Raw genomic sequence first — 13,318 nt, 5'->3', positions numbered from 1 at the left:
ATCGGCCGTTTCTTTTTTTTATAACTGCTGCACACAAAATGCCAATGTGTAAAAACTTGAAGATAAACCACCGTCGACCGCAAGTGATCTTTTGAAGTCTTGTGATAGTTTTCGTATAAAATTATTCAAATTCGTATAAGATTATTTGAACAATTAATAATTGGATGATTTACTCAAATGTTATCCAAATTAGGTAATATTACCAGAATCTACAAACAAAGATTTTATTACTAGAATATTTCAGGTATTTTCAAAATATCCAGCATGCCCTTGTTTTATGTTACCGGAAAAAACGTAATTACAAAAATGTCATTGCCACGTCAGACGCCACGTCAAAAACGCTGACGTGTAACAATAACTCAGCCATAACGCATTACAAAGGTATGTTGCGGCTGAGTTATAGGTATATTCTGGCTGAGTTATGGAAAAAAAACATTTGAGTAAGAGCGGACGGCTGAGATAGAGCATAACTCAGCCAAGCGTTACGGCTGACTTATCAAAATCTGGTTGACTTATCAAAATCTGGCTGAGTTAGAGCATAACTCAGCCAAGCTTACGGCCGACTTATCAAAATCTGGCTGAGTTACGCTCTAACTCAGTCGTCCTTACGGCTGAGTTTTCACTCGATGTTTGAGTTGTTAAAATTTTGGCTGAGTTATCACTACGACACAACTGAATTATCACTACGACACGGCTGAGTTACCATTTTCCGACTAGCTGAGTTATCGTATAACTCAGCCGTGATAGGCTGACTTATCGTATAACTCAGCCATTCGACGGCTGACTTAGTAGCAAAAGATTAATTACTAGAATGTTATTCAGTTACGGCTGATTTACATATTTTCAGTTGATGAAGCGGCTGAATTTGGCAGCAATTTTTTTTGCTTTTTAATTACTGTAATGTTTTTCATGTTGTGACTGAGTTATAATTTGTTTGATGGCTGAGTTTTATATAGACTGAATTATTAATTGTTTGATGGTTGACTTGCCACGTCGGACGCAACATCCATGTCAGCATTCCATGTCATTTTTTTTTTCCTCCGGAAATACGAAACGTCTTTCGACTCTTGTTCTTCAACTGGTAAATAAGTGAACTATTTACCTTCTTCTTCACCTTGTTCTTATACTTTTTCTTCACATTGTTCTTCTACTTCTTCTTCACCTTGTTCTTCATTATCTTTCATGGATCCAGTTCCGGTACTAGTTGTGTCCGGTAATTGGGTAAAGAAACAGAGATATGTATTTAACACTGACGATAGAGGGTGTATAGTTGTGCAGATCGACGGTGGCACAACACACGACAAGCTTGTGGAGCTTGTTCTTGAAGACTACGGATTGGACGCGTTTAGCCATGAGCTAAAGCTGAGCTACATGTTCTCGAACAAGGCACTGAAACTAATGGCGCATGATACTCCACCAGTTTTTGTCTCCAATGATCGACAGTTGCAATGTTTTTTGGGGCTATGGAAAACCGATCAGCTACGTCTTTGTGTAGAGTTTTCGGCGAAAGAGTCTACAGAAACTAGTGGAGCTAGAGGAAGGATGATTCGGCCAAGCAGTGAATCAAAATTAGAATCTACATACGAAGTGTACGGTGGGGGATTTGAAGGAACTTGTTTTAATTATGGTAAGATCGTTGACAAAGAAAACCAAGAAGAAGAAGAAGCTGTCGAAGTAGCATTTGACGATGAATTTTCAAGCCGATTTGATTTTTTCGACGACTTCGATGGTGAGTCATCTGATGACGAGCAATTTTCTGTATTGGGCGAGCCTCAGAGTAAAGAAGAGGAAGACCCACCTACTCCGCCTCCACAGAAGAAAGCTCATAAAGATGATAACTTTGCTGGATCGAAGATGAATCCGGAGGCTATTAGGTTGGAGGTGTCAACGCTAAAAATTGCTGTAGGACAAAGATACAGGAGCAAAAAGGAGTTCAGGAATCACATGAAACTTATTTTGGTTAGGGATGGATTTGATTTTAATGTACCAGTATCAAATCCGAGACAGGGGGTTTTTAGGTGTTAGGTTGAAGGATGTCTTTGGAGAGTTCGTGCATTTGTACAAGGGGATGACCCGGATTTTCATGTTCGTCTATACGATTCGGAACACACATGTTCTGTGACGAAACATTCTATTAGATCCCGCCAATCAACAGCTGATGTATTGGCAGGTATATACAGGGACTATCTTGGTGATCTTGGTCCGGATGTTAAACCTAAAAGTGTCGGAGTCATTTTCAATAAGCAATTTAGTCTAAAGGTAATTACTATGTTTCGACTGACTTATTGATAATAATGGTTGAGTTATAGGTATGTATAGGCTGAGTTAATTATTGATAACAATGGCTGAGTTATAGGTATGTATAGGCTGAGTTATTTACATTTTACGGCTCATTTATTGATTATTTAAGGCTGACTTATTCGAATGTATCGGCTGAGTTATTTATATATTATGGCTGATTTATTAATTTGTTGGTGTCGACAGATGGGTTATTGGAAGGCATATCGAACGCTGCTGAATGCAAGGCAGATCCATCAGGGAACTCCTGAGGAAAGTTTTAGCGAGTTGCCTTCTTACATATTCAAGTTAAAAAGGGAAAATCCGGGTACAGTCACGCGTCTTCAAATAGGTGATGAAGATAGATTCAAATATGTTTTTATTGCTTTTGGTGCGAGTATTGCTGGGTTTGCTTTCATGCGCAAAGTTGTTGTTGTCGACGGAACGTTTCTCCATGGTAGTTACAAAGGGACGCTTCTAACAGCCCTAGCTCAGGATGGTAACTTTCAAATTTTCCCATTAGCTTTCGCTGTTGTTGACACTGAAAATGATGAGTCTTGGCGTTGGTTTTTTACACAACTCAAAGTTGCCATTCCTGACGAAAAGGATCTTGCCATAATCTCCGACAGACATAAGTCAATAGGGAAAGCGATTGGTCAAGTGTATCCGTTGGCTTCGCGTGGAATTTGCACTTACCATTTGTATAAGAACATTTTGGTGAAGTTCAAAGGAAAACATTTGTTCCCTCTGGTGAAAAAAGCGGCAAGGTGTTTTAGGCTGACTGATTTTAATGTGGCTTTCAATGAGATTGAAACACGTCATCCCGAACTACATGGGTACCTCCAACGAGCTGGTGTCCGAATGTGGGCGCTTGTTCATTTCACGGATGAAAGGTACAATCTAATGACAACGAATATTGCAGAATCAATGAACCATGCACTGTCAAATGCTAGAAGTCTTCCCATAGTTCGACTGCTAGAATCGATACGGAATATGATAACCAGATGGTTTTCTGAACGGAGAGAGGATGCAAAATTGCAGCTAACAACGCTCACTCGAGGTGTTGAGAAACTGTTACAGGTAAGTTTACATAACTCAGCCATAACAACCTTCATATATCAGCTGTAACTGTTTCCATATATCAGCCATTACCATTATAGTTTCCATAAATCAACCATAATTGTTTTCATAAATCAGCCGTCATTGTTTTCATAATTCAGCCTAAAATGTTTTTTTTTCTACTCCCTACTAGGACCGTGTCACCGCAGCAAGACTTATGGAGGTACTAACGATTGATGCTGTATGTGTGCAAGTGAGATATGGATCATCTTTGCATGTTGTAAATTTGGAACTAAAAAAATGCACATGCCGTCGTTTCGACCACGAGAAAATACCATGCATCCATGCAATCGTAGCTGCAGAGCATATGGATGTGTCTCGTATATCCATGTGTGATCCGAAATTTAGGAGTGTCGATTTGGTTAACGGATGGGCTGGTTCAATCATGCCTCCAGATGAATCATTCCCTGCTCCTGAAGCTGTGGATAATCAGAAGTGCTTGCCTCCGATTGTTGTGAACCAGCTAAGAAGGCCCAAGAAGCGTAGGATTAAATCATCTTTGGAAGTTGCCATTGAAAATAAACGCCCTAGGAAGCAACCAGCATGTTCGTGATGTAAGCAAGTTGGGCACAATGTGAAAACTTGTCGGATGTAGTTAGGGAGATTTGTTTTATTTTGTGTAATAACTCATCGTCAAGTCGTATAAACCAGTCGTTTGCTCTCAGATTGTTGATAACTCAGCCGTCAAGTCATATATATCAGCTATCTACTTTCAGATTGTTTCGTGTGATAACTCAGCTATTACTTACTATAATTCAGCCATCAACAAGACCTTTCGTTTTCCCGTAAAACTATAACTCAGTTGTTAAGCAATATTTTGGCAGGAAACCGTAAGTTAACCTAATAAACGCGACCTTTCTTTTGATAACTCAGCCATTATAGATTGTTCATTTTGATAACTCAGCCGTTATTCACTACTCAGCCGTCACATGAATTGACGTAACCTTTCATTTTCCCGTAAAACTATAACTCAGCCATTACTTTATTATAATTCAGCCTCAAAGTGAGAGTAGATACTAAAATGTGGAAGCATAAACGGTGGATACATAGAACATATTAAGGTAAAACTGGAAATCACTGCTGGAAACCCTAAAGGATCTCAGAGACTTTGAGGGACAACCACAAAAGGTAACAGTTTTTGCACATGATTTCATAGTCTCCATAGCGGAGAGAATGGAAACTATAATCCAAACAACACATCACAGCACAAGCGGGTGAAGGGAATAACGGGCTGTCGGGATGGCGATGGGAGGCTGCGTATGAGTTTTTCCGGGCCGTCTTATAACGAGATAACTCAAACAGAAAATCATTACCGGTTACCATGGCACCTGAAGACATTAGAGGATAATGATGTGCATCAAACAGCTGGAGGTAATGGACAACCATATCCTCATTCCCTTGACAAATACTTAGTATCCCACATGCTAAGGTGGCATCAACATCGGCCGGTACAATACGACTGAGAATATCAATCCCACGCTGGATATCTCTATCCTCAGCCACAACCCTTAGCCTTTCGTAGTAAATGGCAATGGGGTTGCCGGCGTCAAACCATCTGACGAAGAAAGGCCTGTACCGCCCTTCAATTTGGAGGCCACCATCAGGGGCATTTGATGTGTTGATTTCTGATGGATCAATACAAAGGCAATAGATAGCAGCTGTCTTTAGAACTTCTTTACTGTATACTGTATTTTTTCCCCTACCAACAGCCCTTAGAATAGAACCAAGTGACCACCATCGATCTTCTGCAGCAAGGGAAACGATTTTTATGAAAACATCGTCGGGGAGATCCGGCATCTTGGGTGCTCGAGCGGACAGTGTCGTAAAAAATAATTTTATTCTAGTTTGTAGTTGAGAGGTAATAGACTAAAGGAACATGAATATTATAACTCAGTCAATTGGTTCTATTTGTAGTTGAGAGGTAATAAATAGACTAATAATTTTATTGTAAAGCAATATTTTGGCGGGAAACCATAAGTTAATCCTTTCGTTTTCTGTAAATTTTATAACTTAGCCGTGAATTCATATATATCAGCCATCTACTTCCAGATTATTCCTAGTGATAACTCAGCCATTACTTACTAAAAATCAGCCATGACATGAATCAACGAGACCTTTCGTTTTCCCGTAAAACTATAACTCAGCCGATAAGCAATATTTTGGCGGGAAACCATATGTTACCCTAATAATAGACGCGACCTTTCGTTTTCATATTGTTTTCTCTTTATATTCATATAATTCATTATATCGTTTCGGTTTTTCTTCTCCGCTCATTGCAGTTCACCTTCAAATCTCATCTATCATTATATTGCATTTCCTTCGATTGTTGCACATGTAAGTCTCCTCTCCTTTCCCTCTCAATATATTGCATATTTTCAGATCATTGCACCTATCAGTTGGTGATGGTTGTTTTTATTTTGATAGCCGAGCTATGGACGGAGAGGGTTCGAGCATACGTGAAAAATGGAAGGCAGAGTGCGTAAATGAAGACAATCAGCCGTCCATCCGCATGGCCGGCTCAAGTTCCAGTAAACGTCAAAGAAATGCAGATTTTGAGTGGGAAGAGGAAGCACTATTGGCCGTGTCCAAAGCTTTTACTCAGACGAGAGTCGCGGCCGAGGCGGAGACAAAAGATCGCTATGCAGCAATTCTGCATATGATGGATGATCATATGCAGAAGAAGGAAGAGAAGACCGCCCTTGACTATCAAGTGGAACTAATCGACGCTCAAATATCCCAACTGAATCAAATCTTGGGTGGAGAACTTGTCGACTTAGAGACGGAGCATAAGAGGTTAGAGGTTATGAGAGAGATTGCGGAGGCTGATGTCGAACAGTGTTTGGTTCCTCCTCCTCTTGATTGGGAGAAACTAAAAGTTCCTGGTTCCTCCTCCTCTTAATCGGTTTTAAAAACCATCTTTCATTGTACTGTCGTCTCGTCTTCTTTATTCTCAAATTGTTCTCCAAAACCCATAACTCAACTCCATTTCTTGATTCTGAATGTTGAGTAACACCTAGCTTTCCTTCATAGCTGACCAAGATGAGACTGCTATCGCATAATAGTACGTCCTCAACAGAGAAAATAGACCAAGTTTCGGTTCGCATACAGAACTGGATCACGTTGTTCTTCCTTGTTAACCAATGCAAGAAACCGTATGCTGATACCAATATAGCTTCTCTCGGGAAAAACTCTGATAACTCGAAATCATTCAGTCGCTTCCACGTGAAGGAATCAGAATCGTAGATCTCACAGTTGTGAATATAGAAACCTTCCTTGGTCATCCATGTCCTTGGTTCAGAAACCCTTATGATCTTATACCGAAACAGATTCAAAGAAATAACCATTAAACCGGTTGTGATTGTCAGATATCGATTTTTAGGGTTTGGTATGATCCGGAACTGCTTTGTGGCAGGTTTACAAACGATGTACTCTGATATCATTTTCGCTCCTTTAAACCTATCACCGATACAGATCAAAATCCCATGATGTGTATCACAAGCTTTGATCTTTGCGTTGTTCTGAGGAAGAAACTGAAGCGAGATTTAGGTTTTATCTCCTTTTTCTTCTTGTTCTGCTTCAACGCAGGGGACAAAAAGGGGCCGATACCTAAACAATTTGTCCTCGTAATGAACAAAATAGCCGAAAACAGAGTTGGCTCTATGGAGATGATGATCGATACATCTCAACTCGCAACTTCGTTTGTTGCACTCTTTGTTTTGTAGAAGGAATCTTGCAATCTCCGTCGCTGAACAATGAGAGAGGATTTCTTGAATCACGTCTTGGTTCAACATCGCACGTGGCCAGATAAAACCTTTGAGAGGTTTTTTTCTTGTGATAACACAGCCATAACATATTTATAAATCACTATAACTCATCCGTCACATGCATCGACGCGACCTTTCGTTTTCCCGTAAAACTATTACAAGTCGTATAAATCAATCGTATGCTTTCATATTGTTTCTTGTAATAACTCAGCCATAACTTACAATAACTCAGCCATCACATGAATCGACGAGACCTTTCGTTTTCCCGTAAGTTTTATATCTCTCCGTCAAGTAATATAAATGAGCCATTTACTTTCAGATTATTTCTTTTGATAACTCAGCCATTATTCAATATAACTCAGCTGTAACATGAATCAACGTGACCTTTCGTTTTCCTGTAAAACTATATCTCAGCCGTAAAGTAATATTTTAGCGGGAAAACATAAGTTAACCTAATAATAGACGCGTTGTATCGTTTCAGTTAATTCATTGTATCGTTTCGGTTTCTTCTTCTCCGCTCATTACACCTATAAATATTGCATCTTCGTCGATCAGTCCACCTTCAAATCTCATCTATCATTATATTGCATTTCCTTCGATCATTTCCTTCAAATCTCAGCTATGGACGGAGAGGGTTCCAGTAGACGTCAAAAACGCAAGGCAGAGTGGGGAGACGAAGACAATCAAGTGGCCGGAACAAGTTCCAGTAAACGTCAAAGAAATCGAGATTTTGAGTGGGCAGAGGAAGCACTATTGGTCATGTCCGAAGCTTTTACTCAGACGAGAGTCGAGGCCGAGGCGGAGACAGCTGATCGCTACAAAGCAGTTCTGCATATGATGAATGATCATATGAAGAGGAAGGAAGAGAAGACCGCCCTCGAGCATCAAGTGGAACTAATCGACGCTCAAATATCCCAACTGAATCAAATCTTGGGTGGAGAACTTGTCGACTTAGAGACAGAGCACCAGAGGTTAGAGGTTATAAGAGAGATTGCGGAGGCTGATGTCGAACAGTGTGTGGTTCCTCCTCTTCTTGATTGGGAGAAACTAAAAGTTCCTGGTTCCTCCTCGTCTTAATCGGTTTTAAAACCATCTTCCATTGTACTGTCGTCTCGTCTTCTTTATGAACTCTGAACTTTTTTTTCTTCTTTTTGTAATGTTTAATATTAATATAATTTATCTGGTAATACGATATCTCAGCCATTACGCGTTTTCCCGTTAAGTCACATATATCAGCCATTTACTTTCAGATTGTTGCTTGCGATAACTCAGCCATAACTTACACTAACTCTGCCATGACATGACCTTTCGTTTTCTCGCAAATTTTATAACTCATCCGTAAATTCGTATAAACCAGTCTTTTGCTTCCAGATTGTTTCTTGTGATAACTCAGCCATAACGTTACTATAACTCAGCCGTTAAATGAGAGGAGATACTAAAAGGAAAATGTAGAAGCATAAAAAGGTGGATAACAGGGACCTTGAATACATGAAAAAGATACTCGCCTAAGGAATGGAAAATAATTATTTTAAATTAAACAGACTGGAAATTACTGCTGAAAATCACTGCTGGAAACCCTAAAGGATCTTAGATACTTTAAGGGACAACCACCAAAGGTAACAGTTTTTAAACATGATTCTATAACGGTCTCCATAGCCGGGAGAATGGTGACCGTTATCCAAATAACACATCATAGCACAAGCGGGTGAAGGGAGTAACGGGCTGTCAGGATAGCGATGGGAGGCTGTGTATGAGTATTTCCGGGCCGTCTTATAACGAGATAACGCAAACAGAAAATAATCACCGGTTGCCCTGTCACCCGCAGACAGCAGAGGATAATGATGTCCATCAAACAGTTGGAGGTAATGGACAGCCATAACCTCATTCCCTTGACATATAATTAGTACCCCACATGCTAAGGTGGCATCAGCATCGGCCGGTACAATACCAATCCCACGCTGGATATCTCTATCCTCAGATACAACCCTTAGACCTTCGTAGTAAATGGCAATGGGGTTGCCGGCGTCAAAGCATCTGACGAATAAAGGCATGTACCGCCCTTCAATTTGGAGGCCACCATCAGGGGCATTTGATGTGTTGATTTCTGATAGATCAGTACAAAGGCAATAGATAGCAGCTGTGTTTAGAACTTGTTTACTGTATACTACATTTTTTCCTCTACGACCAGCCCTTAAAATAGAACCAAGTGACCACCATCGATCTTCTGCAGCAAGGGAAACGATTTTTATGAAAACATTGTCGGGGAGATCCGGCATCTTGGGTGCTCGAGCGGACATAGGGCTCGAGCGGAGCTTCTTGGGTGCTCGAGCGGACATATTATTTGGTTGGGCAGAATACAAGATTGGAAGATAAATTTAATGAGTTAATACATATAGCAGCCAGAGAATGAGTCAATAGGTACAAACAGATTGTTCTTGTGATAACTCAGCCATAACTTTACTTAAAATCAGTCGTGACATGACTCGACGAGACCTTTCGCTTTCCCTTAAATACCATAACTCAGCCATCACATGATTCGACTTTACTTTTCGTTTTTCCAACTATAACTCAGCCGTTAAGCAATATTTTGGCGGAAAACCATAAGTTAACCTAATAATAGATGTGATCTTTCGTTTTCCTATTGTTTAAATTTTAAGTTATAATAATTGTAATATTCAATTTTTGGAATAATACTTTTACAAAAAAAAAAATTCTAAATTCAAATATTAATTATTTAATTATTTTGATCATATATTGTAAGAAAACTCACTTTATGAATTTATTATCGTGTGGATCTGAACCGACCAAACCGAACCGAACCGGAAAACTAATTTTTGTGATATCGAGTGACGTTTTAATATCTCATAACTCAGCCGTACGAAGTATATAATTCAATTATAATTCATAACTCAGCCGTGTGAAGTATATAAATCAGTCGTAACTTAACCGTAAATCAGCCATAGTTTTGAAAATAGACAAATCAAAGTTTTACAAATCCAAGTACAATTCCTACCAAAAGAAATCCAAAAATGTTTTACATATCATAGTACAATTCCTACCAAAAGAAACGAAACGAAGGACGTAATTCTTTTGTATTTAACCTTACTCATAAAATCAGGTGCCTCATCGTAGATTTCTGCTGCCATTTTAACCCGTATAGCCTGGATATTTTGATCACATATGCCATCGAAAGTCAAACCAAGCGCTAGACATTCTACAAACTTTAGAGCGTACACGCCACAGTCACCAACCTGTACGTTTTGAGGGACCTTGGAGACACTCTTCCTCCTGAAACTGAACTGACTGAAAGTAGGTGTACGTCATTTGTCAGGAACGTTCTCCTTCATCATTGCTGGAATCATCCGTGCAAATGCCCTACAAGCATTCATCATTCTAATATCACTGTCTTTGTTTGCTTGACCCACGATGCTATCATAGCAATCAATATGCCTTCTGATGATATCCACGTGCAGCGCCACCCAGTGATTGCCTCCAGTTTGTGGAGCAATATACACGTGATCCACATCTTCTATCCACTTCAAATTAGTTGGTTGATCTGAAGGTATCAAACCTTTAACTAACTCTTCGTAACAGTTGCCATTGAATTTAAACAGTTTGGGTTTCATCTCGAACTGAGCATAGTCACGAACCATCGTCATGGTGAACCACGGGTCTACAAACGCAATGCGTTTGTTGTGATATGGGAAGGGATCTCGTTTGTACCTAATACTGAGGAGTCTCATATACGCGCCCATGTGCTGTAAAAAAGGAAACTGAGTAAAGAACAACAACTCAGCCATAATGTTTTAAATAACTCAGACAACGACAACAATAACTAAGATATTAAGATAAACTTACTTCATCAGTAAGCCACCCATAGGTACCATAATTTTCTGGTTTCACTGGCCAGTCCTTTCGTTTGGTGATTAGCTGCCTATAGAATTCAATTTCGATTTCGCCCTTGCCTAACGGAATATTCCTAACAAACAAAATAAACACAAATTAATATAATGTTAACAAGTTGTGATTAACTTGTTAAGAAAAAGGGTCTAAAGGGTCATACTCGGCTTTCTTTAGAAAATCCATAAGTTTCTGCAACGTGACCGGATCAACAGGTGCCAGAGGATCATATATTCCAGGTCCAGGTGAACAGTTCTTCCTCATACACGTCAGTCCGTTGTCTCCAATATAAGGGAAAATCCTGCTTGGATGAGCTTGTTGTGTATTCAATGCACTCCCATCCGGGGACAGCTTAACACTCTCCAGCCTAAAATCTTTAATTCTATCAAGCCTAATCTTTTCCTCCTCATCATCCTCAGATTCAGGTTCAAGTGTGTTGGCTTCAGCAATAATCTGGTCTGTAATATCTTCTGCACCAGCTTCTCCCTTATTCAAACCTCCATGTAGTACAATAGACAACGGCATAACAGAAGTAGGATTTTTAGGCTTTCTACCTCTACCTTTTTTCTTTTCCTGATTGTCTCCAGCCGCTAATTCTTTTGCCTTTTTTGCCGCAGCTACTTTTTTGGCCTTCTTTGCCGCCTGTAACTCTTTCGCCTTCTCTGTCGCCTCTAACTCTTAGGCATTTCTCCTCGTGTAAGGCCGTGTTTTCGTATCAGCTGGTTTCTTAGCAGCTGGAGACTTCTTAGCAGCTGGAGACTTCTGAAGGAAATCAATAGGATTATCAAACTTATCCATCAGATTCTTACTGATCCCATCCAGCCATAAAATTAATATAAATCAGACATTACCCGAGGACTGTGGACAGAGTAGTTTTCTTGCATTTTTCCTGGAATGACTGGTGGAACTGTTGTTCTCTGTAGTTTTGCCTGAAGGTCCGGTGATATCAGGTTCTTTATCGGTACATCCGTAAACGCAGATGCCGTGTTTTGGCCAGTTTCCCCAACACTCATGGAAAGCACGTGATCTTTCATATGTTTGAGATCACGCTCAAAAGGTCCAAACCTGGTATCAAGCCTTTCCTTCATCCTCTGTTATATTCTATCTCCAATCTTCTTCTCCAGATCCAGAGGCATATTTGCAATGTTTGTATCAAGGGTGTCAAACCTTGAGTTTAACCTGCACACCAAGTCAACGAGAGTTCTAACCGACACATCTTCCCCCGCATCTTCCTCCTCACTAGCCAACTGAAACAAATACACAAACTGTCGTAAACAGGCTAACGAAAGGTTACATAAAATATAAACTCACTATACACCATATCACTTACCTTTTTTCCTTTCTTATTCTTCTCCTGTGCAGCTCCTGCTCTTTCATCAGATTCACCACCCTGAATGGTGGTCACTTGGTTATGGACTTTCCGCTTCTTTGCGGGAGGAGATTCAGACTCAACAGCTGCTTTAGCTTTCTTTTTCTTTTTCTTCTTCTCAATCTCCTTCACATCCCAAAACCCTTTAACAAACTTATCCATATGTATGTCTTCGATCAGGCGATTAATTGCTGGATCGTCTTCTTGATCTGGCCACGTATGAAATAGATCGTAGCCATTTTCCTTCATAACCATTTTACAGACACGCAACTGTAACATAAGAGATTATGAAACCCATCAGTAAGTTTTAACTCAGCCATCACTAAACAATTAACTCAGCCATCTAAGACCATAAATCAGCCATCAAAGAACCATAACTCAGCCATAACAAAACCATAACTCATCCACAACTAAACCATAACTCAGCCATATAATACCATAAATCAGCCATCATTAAACCATAACTCAGCCATAAAAGAACAATAACTCAACCATAACTCAGCATTTACTATACTAAATAATAACTCAGTCATAACAGCCGCTAATCACTCAACCACTGCTAAACCATATATCAGCCATCATTTAAACAATAATCAGCCAGTAACTATCAGTCTATCATAACACAATCAAAACCTTACCTCACCAAGCGCTTTGATCTCTTCAGCAATAACCGTTTCCATCGTTGAAACGTGTACGATTTCCACGCCATCGAAGCAACGGTATGGCATCATCATCAGCTGATGCATTCCCAAACCGATCTCCAAAGCATTTGATGGACTCATACGCCCAAGCCTGTAACACGGGTGTAAACCCACTAAGGGTGTACGATTTCCCCGTAGGCCTCAACATCTTTATGCCATCAACAAGGGCTTCAAATGCTGACCGACCC

General features: G+C 39.9%; 1 pseudogene; it reads right to left on the bottom strand.

Annotated features, from left to right (window-relative positions):
• LOC104743586 lies at positions 6,410-7,187 on the bottom strand (annotated as a pseudogene).

The sequence above is a fragment of the Camelina sativa genome, chromosome 14 (assembly GCF_000633955.1).
Source record: "Camelina sativa cultivar DH55 chromosome 14, Cs, whole genome shotgun sequence".
Lineage (NCBI taxonomy): Eukaryota > Viridiplantae > Streptophyta > Magnoliopsida > Brassicales > Brassicaceae > Camelina > Camelina sativa.
The sequence above is the reverse complement of the archived record's forward strand: the minus strand, read 5'-3'. Positions and strand labels throughout refer to the sequence as shown.